This window comes from Marmota flaviventris, chromosome 13, assembly GCF_047511675.1.
Source record: "Marmota flaviventris isolate mMarFla1 chromosome 13, mMarFla1.hap1, whole genome shotgun sequence".
NCBI classification, from domain to species: Eukaryota; Metazoa; Chordata; class Mammalia; order Rodentia; family Sciuridae; genus Marmota; species Marmota flaviventris.
Window position 1 is genome coordinate 95,633,001 of NC_092510.1, and position 20,411 is coordinate 95,653,411.

At 38.0% G+C, this 20,411-nt stretch overlaps 1 protein-coding gene across 3 annotated transcripts in view; it reads left to right on the forward strand.

Moving 5' to 3' along the window:
* Pbx3 (PBX homeobox 3) overlaps positions 1 to 20,411 on the forward strand; it is a 206,360-nt gene that overhangs the window by 179,604 nt on the left and 6,345 nt on the right. The gene's annotated exons all lie outside the window — the stretch shown is intronic.

Below are 20,411 nucleotides of genomic sequence, written 5' to 3' on the forward strand. Positions count from 1 at the left end.
TGGGATTAAATTTAGTGAAGTAAATTGTAATTGATAATTGTATATGGTTATGTGGGAGAATATCTGTAGGCTTAGGAACTATCTGCTGACTGACTTAGAGGTAAAGGGACATGTTGTATATAACTTACCCTTAAAGTTTTAGGAAAAATAAATGTGTATATGTGTATATGTATGTGTATCTTTATAAGCACACATACATATACACATAGTGCATGAATATGCAGAGATAAAATAAATGAGGCAAAAATGTTAAGAATGGGTGAATCTGAGTGAAGGGCATACACAGCTGTTCTTTGTATTATTTTTATTGGAACCTTTTATGCAGGTTTGAAATTATTTTCTAATAAACATTTTAAAATGTGAAGATACTCATGAACTGCAAGAAGATATCTCTAATATAAACAACAGGATTAAAATCATCTAACATATATGAGGAACTCCTATAAATTAATAAGAAAAAGATGAAGAACATCATCCCCAGTAATGCCCCCTCCAAAGACAACCCTTTTGAAAAATAGGAGAAAGACTTTGTGTTAGTCAGCTATGAGTTGCTGTGACCAAAATACCTGACAAGAACAAGTTAGAGGAGGAAACGTTTATTTGGGGTTCACAGCTGCAGAGATTCATTCCTTGTTCCGCCAGCTCCATAGCTCTGAGCCTGAGATGATGGTGGAACGTCACGGCAGAAAGGTAAACTTGGGGAAAGCTGATTAGTTCATGGCAACTGAGGAGCATATAGAGAGAATGAGACACCAGGGACAAAATATAAACCCCAAAGTATGCCCCAGTGACCTACTTCCTCCATCCACACCCTAGCTATCTACAGTTGCCACCCTGTATAGTAGTCCTTTCAAATTATTAATCCATCACCCTAATCCACTCATGAGGTCACAGCTCTGATGATCTAATCATTTTACCTCTGACTGTTCCTGCACTGTTTCATACATGAGCTTTCAGGGGACATCTCTTATACAAACTTTAACAGCCTTGAACCATGATTTCCAAAGAAGGTATGCGAATGGTCAATTATATGAAAAGATCCTCATTTTTGTTAGTAATCAGGAAAATGTGATTTAAAAACTGCAATTAAGTAGCATTTTACATCTTCTAGATTGGCAAAATTTTGTAAGTCTAACCATAGCAAGGGTTGCCAAGACTGTGCAGCAGCAAGAATGTGCATTGTTTAGCACTTTGGAAAGTTCTTGGCATTGTCTTATAAATTTGAACATGCACATGTCATTCAACCTTAGAAACTCTTTTGCTTTTTTATATCAAGACACTAGAAAGAGCATTCATAGTAACATTGTTTGAAACGGTAGAAACTTGAAACAATTGTCCAATGATTAGAAAAATGGATAAATACACTGTAATAATCCCACAATGGAGCATTCTACAGCACTGAAAGAATGATCTGTAGCTGAACGCATCAATTCTAGTGAACCCTAGAAACATGATGTTGAGTGAAAAATGCAGATTGCAGAACATGTAGTATGATGCCGTTTTTATGAACTCAGTTAAGGAAGCCTTGTGTCAGTTTTTAGATTTAATAAGAGAAGTGTTAAAAGATTAGTTCTATTACTTGCTCAACAAATACTTATTAAATTTTAAAAGTGTATCTTTATTTTTTTTAACAAATAGTTATAATGTGCAAGATACTGTGCTAGGGATAAAAGTAGCATCAGTGAAATTAAGAGGCAAACTTTTGTCTTACATAACAGAATTGTGTATAGTGTTCACCAAAAAATGTGCACAGGCATGTCCTCAGTAATAATAATCATAATTCACTTGTAAATATGGTATATTTATGAATATTTGGGATTTTTTTAACAAGTGAACCACAACCACAAGTAATAGCTTGGTGCTGAAGAAATCATGATTTCATTTGTAAAATATTCAAAAATAGGCAAAATTAGCCTTAGATGTTGGAAGTCAGGTTGTAGTTACCTTTGAGAGAATAGTGATTACAAGGAGGAGGAATATTTCTTGATCCAAATGCTGGTTTTACAGGTGTGTTCACTTATGAAAATTCATCACACTCTATACTTATGTATATACTTTTATATATATAATATGTTTTCAAAAGAAAATGTATGCGATATATAGTCCCTTCACATATATATGAGTATTTTAGTTTTGTATGTAAACTAAGGAATTTATATATACCACTATGTGTATGTTGGCAGTAGACCTTTGGTGGGGGTGGGGGGTGAAGGCAGAGATACCAGTTATCTTTTGGTTGTATAATCTGAGCAGATGATGGTGGCATGGACCACAGTATTAGTGGCAGAGGTGATTAGATGTGGCTGGATTCTGGTATGTTGTGAAAGTACAGCTGAGAGAGTTTACTGATACTTGGATGTAGACAGGGATTACACTAGTGTTTTTGACCTGAGTGGTGGTAGGAAAGAGTTAATATTAAGTGTGATGAAGAAGGATTTGGAAGGAGTCGATTTTGGAAGGAAAGATCAGGGGTTTGGTTTTAGATATATTGAGTTAATATATACTACAGTTTTTCAAGTTCACAAAATGTATAACTATAAGTAGTCTTGGGTAAGTGAAAATTGTATAATTTATATCAGTCTTACACTAATTTGTGATAATATACTATAAATACATTTCCTTAATATAGAAATATATGCTGGGCTCAGTTTGATTGAGTAAATTGGAGTTCCCCTTTTACATAACAACCTGAAGGTTCACAAAAGAAGAAATTATTTCAAATTTCATGTGCACTGAGAGTCATACTTAAATTGTCACATATTCTTAATTAGTGAAGCAGTTATTAATATGCTTTTACTTTTTGGAATAGCGCTAACTTGCATTGATTATTCAAGTTACTAAACCACAAGAAACTCCATTGTTCTCCTGATTCCAATTTTGAATTTGAATGACTCTAGCCTTACCTTTTCTGCTAGGTGTTTTTAGAATGAAAAATGTTAACCTTTTCTTCATCGCTATTGGAACTGAAAAGTACTGTGGAAAAAAAAGATTATTATTATTTTTTAACAGGTGAGAACCTAAGTGGTAGAGGTTAAAGTCACAGCATCAAGATTCATTCATTCGTTCATTCAGCTAACATTGTTTAGACCCTTTATACTGGTGCACAGGGCCTGCTTTTATCACAATCCAGTGTGAAAACTGGATTATGATGAAAAGGTTATGATGTGGCTTTGCAGATGAGGGAACTGAAGTTTACAGAAGTGATTGGACAAGTGTTAATGCCTTAGTGAGTGGTGGATCTGCATGGTTCTTATATAGAGTCTTGATAAAAAGGGAGAAACTGGATTTTTCTTCCACCCCATCCCACAAGAGTTGGTGTGATTCATCCTCTCCAGGGTCTAGGCTGCAGAGTCCTGTTGTGAGGCATAGGCCTGGGCTGTGTCACTAGGGCTGCATCATTTTCCCCCTAAGCTACTGTAGAGATTCTAGGCTAGTTAGTAGTCTGAGGTCTCCTCACTCATTAAACCACTTATTCCAAAGCAGTGAATATTCTGTAAGCTAATTAAAATTTGTAAGTAAGATTTCTTTATTAAAAAAAATCTATTAAAATAAGAAGAAGCCCGTTAAAATAATAATTAGAAGAGGGGGAAAAAAAGAGAGATGACTATCAAATTACAGTATTCTGTTCAGCTGTCCGTAAAGGCCTTCCCTGTTACTTTGGCAGAAGAGCAGAAGTGGATTCCTAGTTGGATGCAGTAGGTAAACCAGAGATAAGTGGAAGGAGAATGGCAAGCTGTCTCCAAGGAAGACTAAGACCCTCTGTTCTCAAATCTCCCACGGTGTGTCCTAATGGAGGTGGAGTGCCATTAAACAGTGTGCAAAAAGTAAAGGAGTGGGTTGTAAAAGAGTGAGAGCTAGCAGATGCTATGGTGCAGGCCTGTAATCCCAGCAGCTCTGGAGGCTGAGGCAGTAGGTTCACAAGTTCAAAGCCAGCCTCAGCAATTTAGCCAGGCCCTGTCTCTAAAACAAAGAGGGAGTGGGGCTGGAGATGTGGTTCAGTGGTTAAGTGCCTCTGGGTTCAATCCCTAGTACCCCCCCCCAAAAAAAAAAAAAAAAAAAAGTAACGTGATATAGCACCAAATGCAGGTCAGGCACACTGGAGGGCTGAAAGCAGGGGAAGCTTGGGGGGTAGGCGGAATTCTCCTTAAACAAGCAGGTGGCTATGAGCATGCTCTTCAAGTTTGCTCCAGTAACCGCAGGCATGTTTATTTTAGAATGAACTTTTCTGAGGGAATCTCTATCACTCATTTGATTTGATACCTAATCCAGGGATAAAGAGACTATTTTCACTTTAGATTTAGTGGGTTTATTGATGTTTGCATGGTTTGTTTTTCTGTGGTTCTGGGGATCAAATCAGGGCCTCTCACATGGCTAGGCAAGTGCCGTACCACTCAACTACATCCTCAGCCCATCCACTTATGTTCTTTGAGTTTTCATATACCTAGCAGAAGTCTTCATCAGAACTGGGAGCCCTCCAGTTTCTGCTTCCTTCGCCTTTTTTTTTTTTTTTCCTGGTCCTTCTCTTCTTTCTCCAAATGAGTATTCCCCAGTCCCTCTTCGTGCCTGCCTCTCATCGCTGCATCTCACCTTTCCATTGACTTGCTTCTGCCAGGCATGTCAGGCCAATAGGCTAATCTATAAGTCAGAGTCCCAACAGAAAACAGATGGTATGCTCAAATTAGAATAATTTGAGGAGAGTTTAATGAAGTGACTGTTTACAAAAATGTGGGCAGAGTGTAGGGAAACCACAGCAGATAATGTTCTAAGACTCCAGACCAGAAAAGGCTCCATACTCTAGCATCCTGGCTTCCCACTTCTGTTGATTCCTCGATTTTCTTACCCAGGAACCTTCTTCAGAGATACTCTTGGGCTTTGCTTTCTTCCTTTTCTATTGGCCTCTCTTCTCCTTTCCTGACTCTTCTGTCAGTTGTGTATAAAGCACATTGGTTTTTTTTTTTTCTTTTCTCTTATTTGGGTACTTGGAATTGAACTCAGGACCCAGAGGTCCTTCACCACTCTGCTACATCCCCAGCCCTTTTTATTATTTATTTTGAGACAGGTCTCACTAAGTTGCTTAGGCCTTGTTAAGTTGCTGTGGCTGGCCTTGAACTTGAGATCTTCCTGCCTTGGCTTTTTTCAAGTTGCTGGAATTAAGGCCTGTGCCACCATGCCTGTTCTGATCAGATTAGGAAAGGCCCTCTAGGAAAATGACGTGTGTATAAGCCAGAGAAGGATACATTTAAGACTGTGATAGAAAAAAAAAATTGAGGAAGAAAGCTATACTTAGCAAAAGAAATTAAATAGGCAGAAGACAGATGTATTAGGAAGACAGTCTTGGAACAGTGGAGCCTGGCTGGTTATGTGGAAGATCATGTCAAGAATTGAGAAAGTCTGGGCTCGGGTTGTGGCTCAGGGGTAGAGTGCTCGCCTTGCACGTGCAAGATCCCTGGGTTTGATCTTCAGCACCACATAAAAATAAATGAATAAAATAAAGGTATTGTGTCGAACTACAACTAAAAAATAAATATATGTTTTTTTTTAAAAAAAGAACTGAGGGAAGTCTAAGATCAGCCAAACTCAAACCCCAGCTCCTCCCTAGTCAGTTGGCTCTGTGGCCTTGGGCAGGTCATTTTACCTCACTCTGCTTCCTCTCCTCTCATGAATGATTTGGATAAAAAATGGCATATCATAGGATTGTGGACATTTCAATGAAATACATGTAAATGCCTAGTGGAGCCCCCATAAGAGTAAATAAAAGATATAATGATTGTGCTGTTTCTTCTGCTTGGAATTGTATCCTTGCCCCACTACGCTTGAACATTTTACTAATTTGTACTCCTTCAAAACTCACTTCAGATGTTCATTCTTTAAGAAACTTTTCCTTGATATTCTCAGTGTGTATTTTCTGTTTTATATTCTCATAACTTCCTTTGCTTCATACCACTTACCAGGATTGTAATTCTGAAAAATGAATTGTTTAATGCTATTTCCCTGATAAATGATCAGAACTGCATTGGTCAGAACTTTTGTTTTAAACAGCTCTGTATTTTTAATTCCTAGAACTGTTGAATGTTGAGCAAATGATTTAGATAGCAGGACATAATGTTGAAAGGTCAAGATTGAGGCTGATTGAAGAGGGTCTGATATTTTGAGGTTTTGCAGTTTAGGTGTCTGCAGTTATGAAGTTGAGCAATTTAGATGTATGTCTGTAGTTATGATGCTGAGCAGTGTAAATGGCTATTTTATGTTCATTAGTTAATTTATTCAACAACATTCACTCACCTAGTATCTTCAAAGTCATTGGGACAACATTGTAATCATGAATACACCAGAGATCCTGCCCTTTTGGAGCCTATATCCTTTTGAAGAAAGGGTTATATTCATTTTATGTATATGTATGTGCTTGTATATTTTTAATTAGCATGTAGTGTATTATTCTTGCTGTGATGCTATATGTTATAGAATCACCTTATAATTACTGTAAAAAAACAATAATTATTATATATGTATTATATAAGTGCCTGTAAAATAAAGAGGAAAAAGATTTCTGAAGTGGGGGTATCTGATCATTTATGAAAGATAATCTAGCACTGATGTGTAAGATCAGTTTGAAGGAGAAACCTCTAGAATGAGGACAACAAAAAATTAGGTTATTATCATAATTCACACAAGGGGTGGTAAGAATTCACATTAAGGGGGCTGGGGTTGTGGCTTAGTGATAGAGCACTTGCCTAGCACATGTGAGGCCCTGGGTTCAATCCTCAGCACCACATAAAAGTAAATAAGATAAAGGTATTGTGTGTGACTACAACTAAAAAATAAATATTAAAAAAAAGAATTAACATTAAGCTACTGAAAATACAAATGAGGAATGGATTTGAACAGTACTTTGGCGGTAAGACTGTAATTTGGAGACAGGGTAAATAGTTGGATTGGATGTGGGGAGGAAAGAATGATAGAAGAAAGCTGAGGTTTTCATTGAAGATGATGATATTATTATCCAATTGCAGGGGATATTAAAGTTTGATGATTATGCCAGGTTTCCATTATCTTTAGCATGGGAAATGTTCCGTTTAGAAATACAACTCAGGAGGAGGGTCAAGGTTAAAGATGTAGTTTGTGGGTCATCCACTTAAGTTCATATTTTTGGCCTTGGAAATGGATGAAGTTATCAAGAAATTTGCAGATGAGAACATAAAGCTGGGGAAAACTGATTTTACTTGAGTTATTTGTCAGCTCTGAGAGGATGGCTAAGAAGCTGAGAGGTTAAGCAGTGCTTTTGGCAACTTTGCAGGGCTGAGAGGGTGAGAATAATTCTTAGGTCCTACCAAGGAGGAGACATCATTCCCCTTGCTTTGGATTAATATTTAGACTACTAAGACTCCATCTTAGTAGCAATAGTACAATGGAAGAAGACCCTAAGAGAGACTTCTGCTTTAAAGTATCTTCATTCTTTTTTTGGAGTTAGGTATTGAAACCGGGGCCTCATGTATGCTCAATATGTGCTCTATCACTGAGGTGCACCTCCAGCTCCCAGAATACCTCAGGTATTAAAATTGGATTGCTATTATTCAGAGTTACCTGGACAAGCCAAGTATAAGTTTGTTGTTGTTTTTACTTACTTTCTTTCTTTCTTTTTTTTTTTTTTTTTTTAAGAAAAGTTGCATTAGTTGGGGCTGGGGATATAGCTCAGTTGGTAGAATGCTTGCCTCAAATGCACAAGGCCCTGATCAATCCCCAGCACCACATATACACACACACACGTACGTTCGTAACTTTAGCCTAGATTTCCATAAACAAAGCAAACACAACATTGAGCACATAATCAGGGGGAAAGGATGCATGTGCAGAAATTACAGACAATAGAAATAGACCCAAAGAGATATATAAAATTAAAAAAATATATATGGTAAGGATTGTAAAATAACTATGTTTAGTATATCCAAGAGGGGAAAATAGGGCAAAATGGAGACTTTTTCACAGAACTGGAAACTATAAAAAATGATCAAATGAAAATTTTAGAACTTCAAATCTAATTAATTACCATTATTAAGAAACCAGGAGTCTGGGATTGTAGCTCAGTGGTAGAGTCCTTGCCTAGCATGTGTGAGGTACTGGTTTGATCCTCAGGATCACATAAGTAATAAATAAAATAAAGGTGTTGTATTTATCTACAACTGGAAAAAAAAAAAAAGGAAAGAAGCCAGTGGATGGGTTTAAAAGTTGATTAAACATAGCTGAAGGGAGAACTAGTGAACTGGAAGGTGGGTCATGAGAAAATAATCATTATAGCCAGGTATGGCAGTGCACGCCTGTCATCCCATTGATTCAGGAGGCTGAGGCAGGAGGATTGCAAGTTTGAAGCCAGCCTTAGCAACTTAGCAGGACCCTGTCACAAAATTAAAATTTAAAAAAGAAGAAGAAGAATTGGGGATGTAGCAGTCCTAATACAAAAAAAAAAAAAAAAAAAAAAAGATCCTGTGAAAACTAAAGAGATAACAGGATGGGAAAATCAAAAGGGAAAGTAAGAGACATAGAGGACACAGTTTTTTAAAAATGTCTTTAAGTGTAATTTAGTTCCAGAAGCAAATGTGAGAGTAGGTCAGAACAATATTGTATGTGTAATAGATGAAAACTTTCCAAAACTGATAGCAGATTCCAAGATCTAAATTCATCAAGAACTATACCCCAAACAAAAGAAATAAGTAAGAATCCACACTAATGAAATGACAGGCAAAACAAGAGCAGCCAGAGGGAAAAATGAGATTGCCTTCAAAAAAGCAAGTTAGACTGACCACTACTTTCTTAACCAAAACAATGAAGATATAGTAGTGTTGTCTTTAAAGAAATGAATTAAAGTCAGTGTCAGCCTAGAATTCTGTACCTGCCAGAAATATTCTTTGATAGTAGAAGTGAAATAAAAACATTTTCATTAAAAATTGAAAGAATTTGTCCCATTTTTTTTTTCTCTAAAGGAAATATAAAAAGAGGTGTTCTTCATACAGGAGTAAAAAGATTCCAGATAGAGAGAAGGAGATGGGGGAAGGAGTGAAGAAGCCAAGAAGAGGGTAAATAAGTATGTGAATCTAAATAAATATTGATTGCTTAAAATAACTAATCATGTCTTAACATTTTTAGCTGTGTGTATAATAAAGTGTACAACAGTAACATCTTGCAAGTTATGAGGAGAGTATTGTAAGGCTCTGGCATTTTCTAGGAAAAGTGCCAATTAATGTTAAACTTTAATCAAGAATATGTAATTTCTTGGATAGTCACTTAAAGAATACTAAAAGACATTATATAACTTCCAAACCAATAACATGGGAAACATGGAGCAAGTTTTTAAAATCAGCAATCTAAAAGAAGGCAAGAAAGGAGAGAAAAAGTACATGGTAAATGGTACAGATAGAAAGCACTTAGTAAAATGATAGGTTTATATCTAAAGATATCGGTATCAAATCAATATATTGAATACCCTAATAGAAAATACAAATAGGGTATAGAAATAAAACTTAATTATGTGTTCTCTAAGAGACATGCTTAAAATAAAAGGACACGTTTTACTATAGATAAAGATGAATACCAAGTAAGGAAAATATGGCAGTTCTACATTTGTAGGCATCTAATTACACAAGCTCAAATAGCATTTGGCAAAAAGTTAAAGAATTTCAAAGAAAAAATTGACAAATCCAAAATCACAATAGGACATTTTCACACTGTGTTATAACTGAATAAGCAGACACATATAAATAAAGACACAAAACAGTGCCTTTTAAACTTTAGCATACATGAGAATGATCTGGAGATTTGTTAGAATGTAAATTTCAGAATCCATTTCCACAGGTTTTGATTCAAAGGGTCTGTGCTGGCCCTGAAACTTTGTAGCATTCAGATTAGTATTGATGCCACATTAGTATTTGGACCACATTTCGAGTAACACAAATATAAAAATTTGATGCCAACATTAGCGAATTAGGCTTAATGGACATACATAGAAAACTACATCCAACAATTGCAGAATAAACTTTTCTTTTTGACTAGAGTGTATTTCTGACTTAAGTAGAATTAAACTAGAAATCAATAACAAAAAAGATAAGTTGAAAATTTCCATATGTTTGGAAATTAAACAATATGTTTAGTGACACCTGGGTTAATGAAGAACCCACAGTAGAAATTGGAAAATATTTTAACTGAATGATAATGAAAATGTAGTCTATTAAAAGCTCATAGAGGGGCTGGAGTTGTAGCTCAGTGGTAGAGTGCTTGCCTTGTACATGTGAGGCACTGCGTTTGATTCCCAGCACCAATATAAATAAGCAAATAAAATGAAGAATCATCAACAACTAAAAAAAATATTTAGAAAAAAACTTCAAAGAATGCAGCTAAAACCATTCTTAAAAATGTATAGCTGTAGGGGGTGGGGTTGTGGCTCAGCGGTCAAGTGCTCGCCTAGCAAGTACAGGGTGCTGTGTTCGATCCTCAGCACCACATAAAAATAAAATACTAAAACAAAATATTTTTAAAAAATGTATAGCTGTAAATATGTGTATATGCATATATACATGTATATATATGTATGGTGTATGTATGAATATATACATATTTATATAAATATATTTCAGACACAGAAGACTGAAAATCATAGATAAGGGTTCATTTCTAGATGATATGGACATTAAATGAAGCAAAAATTAAAAAGTAGTAGGAAGGAAATAGTAAAGATAAGTGCAGGATTTGTTTACCTAACTCGGTTTTATTTTTTTTTATGAAAGAAATAATCCTAAAGGAAAAAAAAAATCTTCAACTGTCAACATTGTCTGTGGTCATTTAGAACCAGCTCTCAGCACGTGTTTTAGGGAGATGAGTGGTGTCATCCATTTTCTGTGTGCTGTGGCCGCAAGGCTGACGTTTTATATACTTTCGCAGATGAGCCTCTTTGTGAATGTCACCAGCAGTTATCAGTCCATCATGCATAGAGTAGAAAGGGCAAAGCCAAACTATAAGGATGTCAGCACATTATAGCAATAAAATTTTTCATGGCCTCAAATAAAAAAAAATACTGTACTTGACAAGTGAATCTGTTTTAAATTATTTCAAATACTATGGAAATGGAATTTTGATTTGGTCAGTTCTCCCATTAGAACCAGATTGTGTTCCAAAAGTTGGCTTTCAGCTGGCAGATAGGTGTTCTTGGTCTTGGTGTTATCCTTCTTTGGTAGGAAATTCATTATGCTCAGGCAGATGGGGAAAGGCCTCCTTTTCCTTTCTCTCCCGGTTACCTCTTTCCCTTTGCCACTATCCTACCAGTGCTCTGCACTGGCTCTCCCAGAATCCGAAAATCCTGTGACAAAGGTTACCTGGCTTTAGTCACTGCAGGATGCAAGCATGGCTTGTACACCAAGGGCTTTAGAGGGTTTTATTGTTGCTGGTTTAAAAACATGGAGAGCTAACATTTATTAGGTGCCAGGAACATCCCAGGTACTGTCCTGTGAATTTAACATGTCATCTCATTTAATGTTCACAAGAGCCCCCATGAAATTAGATATCATGACCTCATCTTGTAGATCAGGAAAGGATGTGCCTTAGATGGCATGATTGTTTAAGGTGAAATAGGCAGGAACTTGCAGAGCTGGTATTCACCTGCCAGCCTAGTTAGCTCTAAAGTTCATTTATCTAATTGCCCTCTAGGTTCTTGGGGGATGTGCACAGTGTAGTTATCCACAGTGTGTCCAGCCCTTCTCTCCTTACAAAAACTCTAGTGAGCTTGTGCCGCAGGGGAGGGGAGGAGTGGAATGAGATTTAGAGTTTATTAACACCATCAACTTTGAACAGGATCTGGCTTCCATCTGTCATTTAAAATGGAACCACAGAATGATGGTGAAAACATAGATTAAGGAGAAATTGTTTAGTGGAGGTAGGGTTGTTTACCATGTAGATCTGCTGGCATGTTCTACTCTATACGACTTAGCATTTCAGCACTTCTAATCTGTTACATTTAATTAGGCACAGTACATAAAGTGTGCGTGGCAAATAAACATAGGGAAACACAGTGGCAAATTTTTCCAAGATTTGTGCTTCATAAATTTTCAGTTTGCTAATTTCAATAATGATGTTTTCATGTCAGCTGCTTCCTCTCCAAACAAGTGCAGATCCTCTCTCTCCCTGAAGCCAGTTATGTGAGGGAGGAATGCTGGGGGTGAACTGCAAAGTTCTGTCCTTCTGCCTTTTAAGTCTTTATTTTTATTTTATTTTTTATTTTTTTGAGAGAGAGAGAGAGAGAGAATTTTTAATATGTATTTTTTAGTTTTCAGCGGACACAACATCTTTGTTTGTATGTGGTGCTGAGGATTGAATGCAGGCCACACACATGCCAGGCGAGCACGCTACTGCTTGAGCCACATCCCCAGCCCCCTTTTAAGTCTTTAAATGACAGTTTTTCTCTTTTATTTAATGTTGTCATTAACATGATAAATGAATGTAAAATAGAATTGAAAATGTAAGATACGATTAAAACTAATCAATAAATTGACTTTCAGTGGCTATGGAGATATTGTAGATGGTTAACTTTTTTTTTTTTTTCCAAAAATGGAATTCATCTTAAATTCAAAGCTGTTAAGAGATGTTAATAGCTTGAAATTTACAAAGTGCCTGATTTTAATTATTTCCAGAATTCTCAGACCTGCCAACCAAAGGTCCTCCAGATAAAGAATAAGGACGGGATTAGTCACTCCTGTAACTGTGGAACCTGGCACTTAAACTCATAAAGATTGTTAAGTGACTTCTCAGTGATATGTATTTTTTTGAAAAGCATATTGGTTACTTTATTCATTAAAATTTTTTTCTAATTAAAAAAATGAATACTTGTTTATCTGAAGAAAATTTGGATGATACTTGAAAACACAAAAAATAGAAAGTACAATCACACACTGCATAATGACATTTCAGTCAATATGGGACATATATAATGATGGTGGTCCTCGAAGATACTGTTACCTAGTGACATCGCAGCTTAGTTTTTATATGATGTATGCACAGTGGAGAAATCACCTCACAAGGTATTTCTCAGAACCTGACTCTATTGTGAAGCAATTCATGACTGTACTTTGAAACCCACTGTAAGCCATAATCACAATTGGTACAAGTGCCCTCCCAACATCAATAGTATTTATCTTCAGTGTGATCTTTAATCATGATCATATTTCAGTATATAGATGTATTATAAATGTTGGGTTTCTTTTTTTTCTTTCTTTCTTTCTTTTTTTTTTTTTTTTTTTTTTTTGCTGTTGGACTGTGTTAGATATCCTTGTACCCCCTCAAGCTAAAGTTCTTAGTAATAATGCTGGGCAAAGCATATGTATTTATTCACTGGTATACTCTTCAGAAAAGTAATGCTCAATAATAAGTAAACTCTACCCCTCTTGGATTTATTTCTTTAATCAGAATGTTTTTTATTTCCTGGAGCTGACATATTTATTCTCTGTGTAATTGTGAAAGGTCATTGTGTTGTGGAAGTGGTTGCCCAAGTGAGCCCTGTTCTTACAGTTGAGGAACGTGTTCTCCAGGCATATCCTGTCCAAAGGGCTCCCATGCTGTACTAAACAGAGGAGTCAATGTACAACTAGAGTTAGCCTGGTTTAGGCAGCAATCTCCAAATCAGGGTACTGGTCCTCCACACTGAGCTCAGATTCTCCAAGGGGACTAGGCCTGTGCAGTCTAAGGCTCCCACTGCCAGCCTCTCTGAGGTGGACGCATGCCCCTTCCTGTAGTCCAGCACCTTGGAATGTTGCTGTGCTGGAGGCCTCATGTAGCTTGTCTTTTTTTCCCTCCCTGTTTCCATCTACCCTTTTCCCAGTTTATGAAAGGGATATTCGCACCCAGTACCCCAAGTTTATGGACCCAAAATGTGAGGCCCTCTGGGGTCCCCATTAGGAATACTGAGATATTATTGATAACAAAATTTCCTTCATTTAATACTTTGTAAGCCCTCTACTCCTCTTATTAAGAAATACCTGTATGATAAAACCTTCCATTTATTGTTTAAAATAAGTACTTTCATTTATCAAAATAAACATTTGAATTGCTTTGACCAATTTTAGACTAATTGTAATGATAGCTTAATCCAGAAGGAAATATTAAACATGCAGAGCCTTATAATTACAGGAAATAAAAACAATTTAAAATTTTCAATTTCCATATATTTCTTTTGTAGAGCATAAAAGTATATTGCATTAGAATAATGTGGGAGAGAGATAAAATGGAAATATACTTTCAAGAACAAAAAGAAGAGTGTAAAATTCTAGACTTATAAAAGAGGGAGTTTATATGTTTTTTAAAATGGATAGTGGGCATAAAATTGCTGTGCTATTTATATTTGGTTGGATACATTTTAAAGAATAGTATTACCATTTTGTTTTAAAATGTCAACTTTTATTATATACTAAATAGCATTGTTTATAATTCTAAAACTTATAGTGAAAAGTTATAGATGCCAACTTTAAAAAATGTGCAATGGGGGGAAATGATGTGGTAGGTATGCGACTTTTCAAAATTATTTTGGAGGGGAGGATTCCAGCAGGGTACAGATTCCAAACCCATCTCAGGTGGCCTCCCTGGAACCCATCTCCAACTGTGCTTCCAGGAACCTCAGGCTCAGTTCCAGCTGTCCTCTCCTGTCACCAGTCACATAGGTAGCTCCAGAGTGGGGGAGATGTGAGATACCTGTGGAGCTCCCCTTCAAGCTTTCCCATGCCCCCACCTCCCTCTCTTTCTCAGCAAGAACCCAGTGGCCCTGCAGGTGCCTTTGCCCTGCTCATCCCCAGGCATCAGTGCCTTCACCTCTCTTGCTGCCCCACCTTCCCCAGTAGAAACAACGCTCACTCCTTGTCTTCCTCTCAGATGTCACCTCTTCCAGAAATGCTCCTTTGGTGTTCTCTGCTTTTTCCTTTAGAATGGTTTCTCCTCCCTCTTTCACCATATAAAGAAGATTTAGAGGTTAAGAAGGGGGAAAGAAGTTAAGTTAGAGAAGAGAATGGTCATTTCTGGGATCTTGGAAGGGTCCAGGGAGAGATAGCTTATGGAGGTTTCTGTCTCTGAAATGTGGAGTATCAATAATAGTACCATTGAATGGAATTGAATTGAAGCTGAGGTTCAGTTCAAGTTCCTCCTTACCTTGGAATTCTCTTTTGATTTTCCAGGCTGTCTGGGACTTATCTTCCTCCAAATCTCTGTTGTATGTAGGAGTCCTACCATGTAGCCAAGTGTGAGGTCATCATTGTCCTGCAAGTTTTGCTAATTATTTTGAGTGACTAGTATTGCTGTTATGTCCAGAATATAAAGTCTAGTCAGGCAGAAGCTGTGTGCTTTTTTTTTTATCTCCCACAGTACCTAGGGCAGTACTGACCAAATAGATGCTCAGTAAGCATTTTTTAAACTGATTATCAAAACAGAAAATGCTGATGGGGGTCCTGGTATGCAATTCTGGATCCATCACACTTTTCTCTGTGATTTTGGGCAACTTGTGCTTGGTCTGGCTCTCTAGTTTCTTCATCAATAATACATGACTGATGCTATTTACCTGAAAATGATCAGTTAATACTATGTGCCCAGATCACTAACACACCCAGCACCTCTGTGGGGAAGATATGCTGCTGCTGTAATGATTCTCGTATGAAAGAAGACTGAAATGATCAGAATAACCTGTATGTAGTCACTCAGCTTGGTAAATGGCAGACTATGGATTTGAAACCAGACTGAGCCCAAACTCTTAGTTATTATGTGGTATTGACTTGTCTACCTCAGAGTGGTAGGAAGAATAAAGCTTTCTGAAAAAAGTGAAAAAGCTATCCAAAAGGTAAGTCTAGTTATTATTATGTGGAAAATATTTTATTTTTTATTTTATCTTTTTTTAGTGCTGAGGATGGAACCTAGGGCTTTGTACATGCCAAACACATGTTCTGCCGCTGAGCTACACTCCCAGTCTGAAAACATTTTTACTTTTAAAAATCATGGACAAGGGCTAGGAATGTGGCTCAAGCGGTAGCATGCTTGCCTGGCATGCACAGGGCGCTGGGTTCGATACCGAGCACCACATAAAAATAAAATAAAGATGTTGTGTCCACCGAAAACTAAAAAATAAATATTAAAAAATTCTCTCTCTCTCTCTCTCTCTCTCTTAAGAAAAAAAAATCATGGGCAATCTGCAGGACTCAGGTGGGGGGAACATGCATGGCCACATTGTGTGGAAGAGATCAGAAGCCTTTCAGGCCACTTCTGGCTTTGCACAAAAGTTCCAGAAAATCAACAGCCCACAAAATGTTATTGCTCACTCCCCTGATTACCCCAGGCACAATCTGGGGCTGATAACAATGAACATCAGGAGAAGAAAGAGAGTACTTATGCTTTTATTCTCATTTTTAATTGATCTTAAAATTCTTGCCTGGCCCTTTGCCTTCAGCACAATCCAGAGTCATGAATCCTTGATGCGTGTCCTGCTGCACAGGACAATGAATTCCTTTTCCCTGTACCAATTTCCTACCTTTGTTTCTGTTCTGGGACTAATGTACAGACCATTCCAGTTCAGAGATGGAGCAAGTCCCGCTCTCCTTAGTGCACAGTGCTCTAGCCTGGCTGCCATGAACACTCTGTAGGAGGGGCCAAAGGGTTCTGCAGCTTGTGGTGCTTCCCACTGAGTCAGCAGAGGAGTTCTTTTGCAACTAATTGTATCCATCTGTTTTTTAAAAGTGCAAAAACAATTCTTGAATTTAAGTATCCATTTATACATTAATTACACTGATCTCAGTTGCAGCAGTGTAGTCTAATAGCTGCAATACCCAAATCTGATATCAGAATGTGGCGTGCATATTTTAATTTGAGAAATAGTTTAACATTTCTAGATATTCATTTAGATGTGGTTTTGCAGGTTAAACATAACGTATGATCACTGCTTCTTTCATTGCTTCCAATTAAACCTTGCTTGTTAGTTTAACCTCTAGGTAATCCCATCAAACAATTGATGTCAAGGAAACACTGCCCACAGTAGCTTCGGATGAGTGGCCATTAATTTTAATTGCCTTGATATTAAAGATTAAGAAGTATTGGGACTAGCAGAATAGAAACGATCTGATGTCAAGCAAATCCACTTGCTAAAGCTTCCCCAGGCTGCTGGTGATATTAAAATTTTACTGTGAGAATTAAATAAACCTTTATTAGTGATGACTGTTGTTTGATTGGTCCAGGGGTGTGCATAAACAGAGGATTCTTACATATCTAGAGATGAGACCTTCGATGGTACAAAGATTCTTCAATTATGAAACTGTTAATAAAGCTGTAATCTGATTTTCCTGGCTAGGTTTCATTAATGTATTATAGCTTCTCTGATTGTCAAGGTAATATTAACTACAAAGTACTGAATCCAACAGAGAATTGTTTAGAAGAAGAGAATTCTAAGATGGGCCTTTGTTGCTAAATTCAGAGTTGGGGAATTTTCATTAATTATGCTTAAGAAATGCCAAATTCCCTCTCAACCAGGACTGTCTCCCTTTGCACTACAGATGTATTCACACTTAACTCTTTCTGAGGCTTAACAGGCTTACTCAGAAAGGAGCTTTGTGCCCGCCAGCTCTATGTCCACCTCCTGAGCTGGGAACATGCATGGTACAAAGTGAGGTCTGTTCTGAAAGGATTGGCTTTAACAAGAATAATCAGAACTAACATCTTCAGCATTCTTTTTCAATCATGATTCAGAACGTTTATGTTTGTGTAAAATGTTCTAATTCCAGCATTGGAATGGATGCTAATGTCGGTGAGGCTGTTCTTCTTGTACAGAAATCCTCCCCTGGTATCTGTCTTCTTTAAGGACTAAATTCCACATCCTCCTCTCTGCCATTCCCTCCCCCCTGACCTCCAGCTCGTCAGGGGCCCAGTTCTGCCTGATCCTCCTCCAAAATATCTGCCTTCTCCTTGCCTTCTGCTCTGCTGGCTCTTCCTCCTGCTGCCACTTCCCTCACAGTGGCCATGCATACCCCCCACAGGCCTATAGGACTCGAAGAAGGGAGAGCGGGAAGGTAGGAGGGGTTAGATCCCTCAGGTTGAGTTCGTGGATCTAATTTTGTCTAGATGCCAGAAGTAGAACCAATGAAAGGAAAGGAAGAGGAGCCAGAGTTTAGTCCAGAATAAAGAGAACTATGTATCCATCAAGAAGGACTTCAGTGGAGTCAAGGCTTCTGGGAGGTAGTGAGGTCCATATTTCTGGAGGTTGGGTACCAGGAATACAAAGAGAACTTAGAGAAGAGGCACAGATAGGTTAAAGAGGATTCTGAATTCTGTCTTAGACCTGTTAAGTTGGAGGTTTAGCAGAACATTTATCTGGAAATCTCTTAAAAATCAAGAGCTGAAATTCTTCTTGCAAGTTAGGAATAGAGATAGAAATCTGGGGAGTCTCCACACAGAGAGAATGACTAAAATTTTGAATATGGATAAGGAGAAAGAAAGAAGAGGACCAAGAACTGAGGCATGGAAAAACATACATACATGCACACCCTGCTGTGCCAGGAAAAAGCAGATGTTGGAGGGGAAGTGGGGGCAAAATATCAGAAATCACACAAAGAGTGAGCTCTGGGAAGGTACAACAGTGGTTACCAGTATCAGATGCTGCCCAGAGGTCAGACAAGTTGAGGAGGGCCAGGCTAGTGTAGGTCTATCATCCCAGCTACTTGGAAGACTGAGACAGAAAGACTACAAGTTCAAAGCCAGCTTGGGCAATTTAGCAAGACTCTGTCTCAGAATTTAAAGAAGGGTTGGGGGTGTAGTTAAGTGGCAAAGTGCTTGTCTAATTCTTGCTAAGTCCTGAATTCAGTCCTCAGCTCTGTACCCAAAAAACAAAACTAACAAAAAATGTTGAGAGAGAAATGGCTATTGGATTTGGGACAAGTGAGATGCCTGTGAAACCACCTCACCCCTGAGATTTCACAACAAAGAACTCTGCACAGTGCTCAATGCATACCAGGTCCGTTAAATGCAGTTGTTATATAGCCACTGTGTTTGGTATGAAGAAAGCAAGGGATATGCACAGTCCTTCAGGGAAAACAAATCAAATGATGGTGGAACAGGAAAAGCTAGGAAGTGCTGATCTGTAGCACATTTACTTCCTGATGGGTTTTGGCTTATTTCTGCCTGATGAACCTATGCATGCTGTGTGGGTCCTCGGCGAGTATGCCTGCCTGTGTGAGTGTGCACATGTGTGCACACAGTGATCCCTGGATGGGACAGCATATGGGCAGCAGTGAGGCCAATGTTGTCTTCCTCACGTGACTCCCTTGCCAGGACTTTCTGGCTTCTTCAGGAAGGATGAGTGCCATAGGTTGAAGAATGGGAGTTCTATTTCCAAACCAATTAAAGACTTGGCAGAGGTGGTCATCAGGGGTGCCCACTGGTGTAAATTGGGTTGGAGGGCTCTGAACTGCACACTACTCCTTATTTTCCTTCAGAGCCCCAGAGGAGCTGTTAGGGAATAATAGCTTTAGGGTAGAACAGTGACCCCTGATACCACAGCAATGTGTTCCTTTGACAGACTCTTGGGAAAAAATCATTGAAAAGTATTTCTAAACTGTTACTTTACCAAAAGAGAGGTAAGATCCTTTTACACAGCAAGTGGGCATACCTTTTTATAAATCGCTATGTAGCTTTTAGCTGCTGCTTTATATGGCTCAATGACATATGCCTGAACTCATAATGTAACCCTGAGTGGTGCGTCTGGGGCTCAAGTCCTGCTGTCCATAAAATGTGATGAAATCTGTCTGATGCCAAGATCTTTAGAAATTTCTTCCATTTGCACTGGCTGACATCATAAGTAGTGTGTGTGTGTGTGTGTGTGTGTGTGTGTGGTGTGTGTATGTTCCACCTGATGAAATCAGAGCTGCCCCTCTGCATTTTATTGTGACCTTATTGGAATTCTTGAGTTTTCAAGTTGTGGCCTCCTCTCATGTTCCCTGGCAGAGCTTGAGCAGCCATCTTGGCAGCTGTGCAGTGTCTTCTAAGGCAGGAGACAAAGGGATTTCTCATCCATTATTAATTGGTATTACTCTTTGCAGCAGACCAAACACAATTCTATAATACAGCTGCCAACACCGTGACCAACCCCCCAAAAGAAGTTATTCTTTCTCGAGTATTGCTTGTTATTTACCTAATATAAATGTTTCCTTTAGCTTTTCAGCTGTTTTTAGGGGGCCTGATTACTTACATACAAATTGGTGTCTATATCAATTGGATATTTTTTATGAGCATGCTTCCAGCCAACTGGGAGCCAACTCCAAGAAGAAGCATTATTCCAAAACAGTATGAAGAAATTTGCCAAAAGAGAATGCAACCCCTGAAACCTTTATGAATCACCCATAGGATGTGAGGTCATAGGTGCT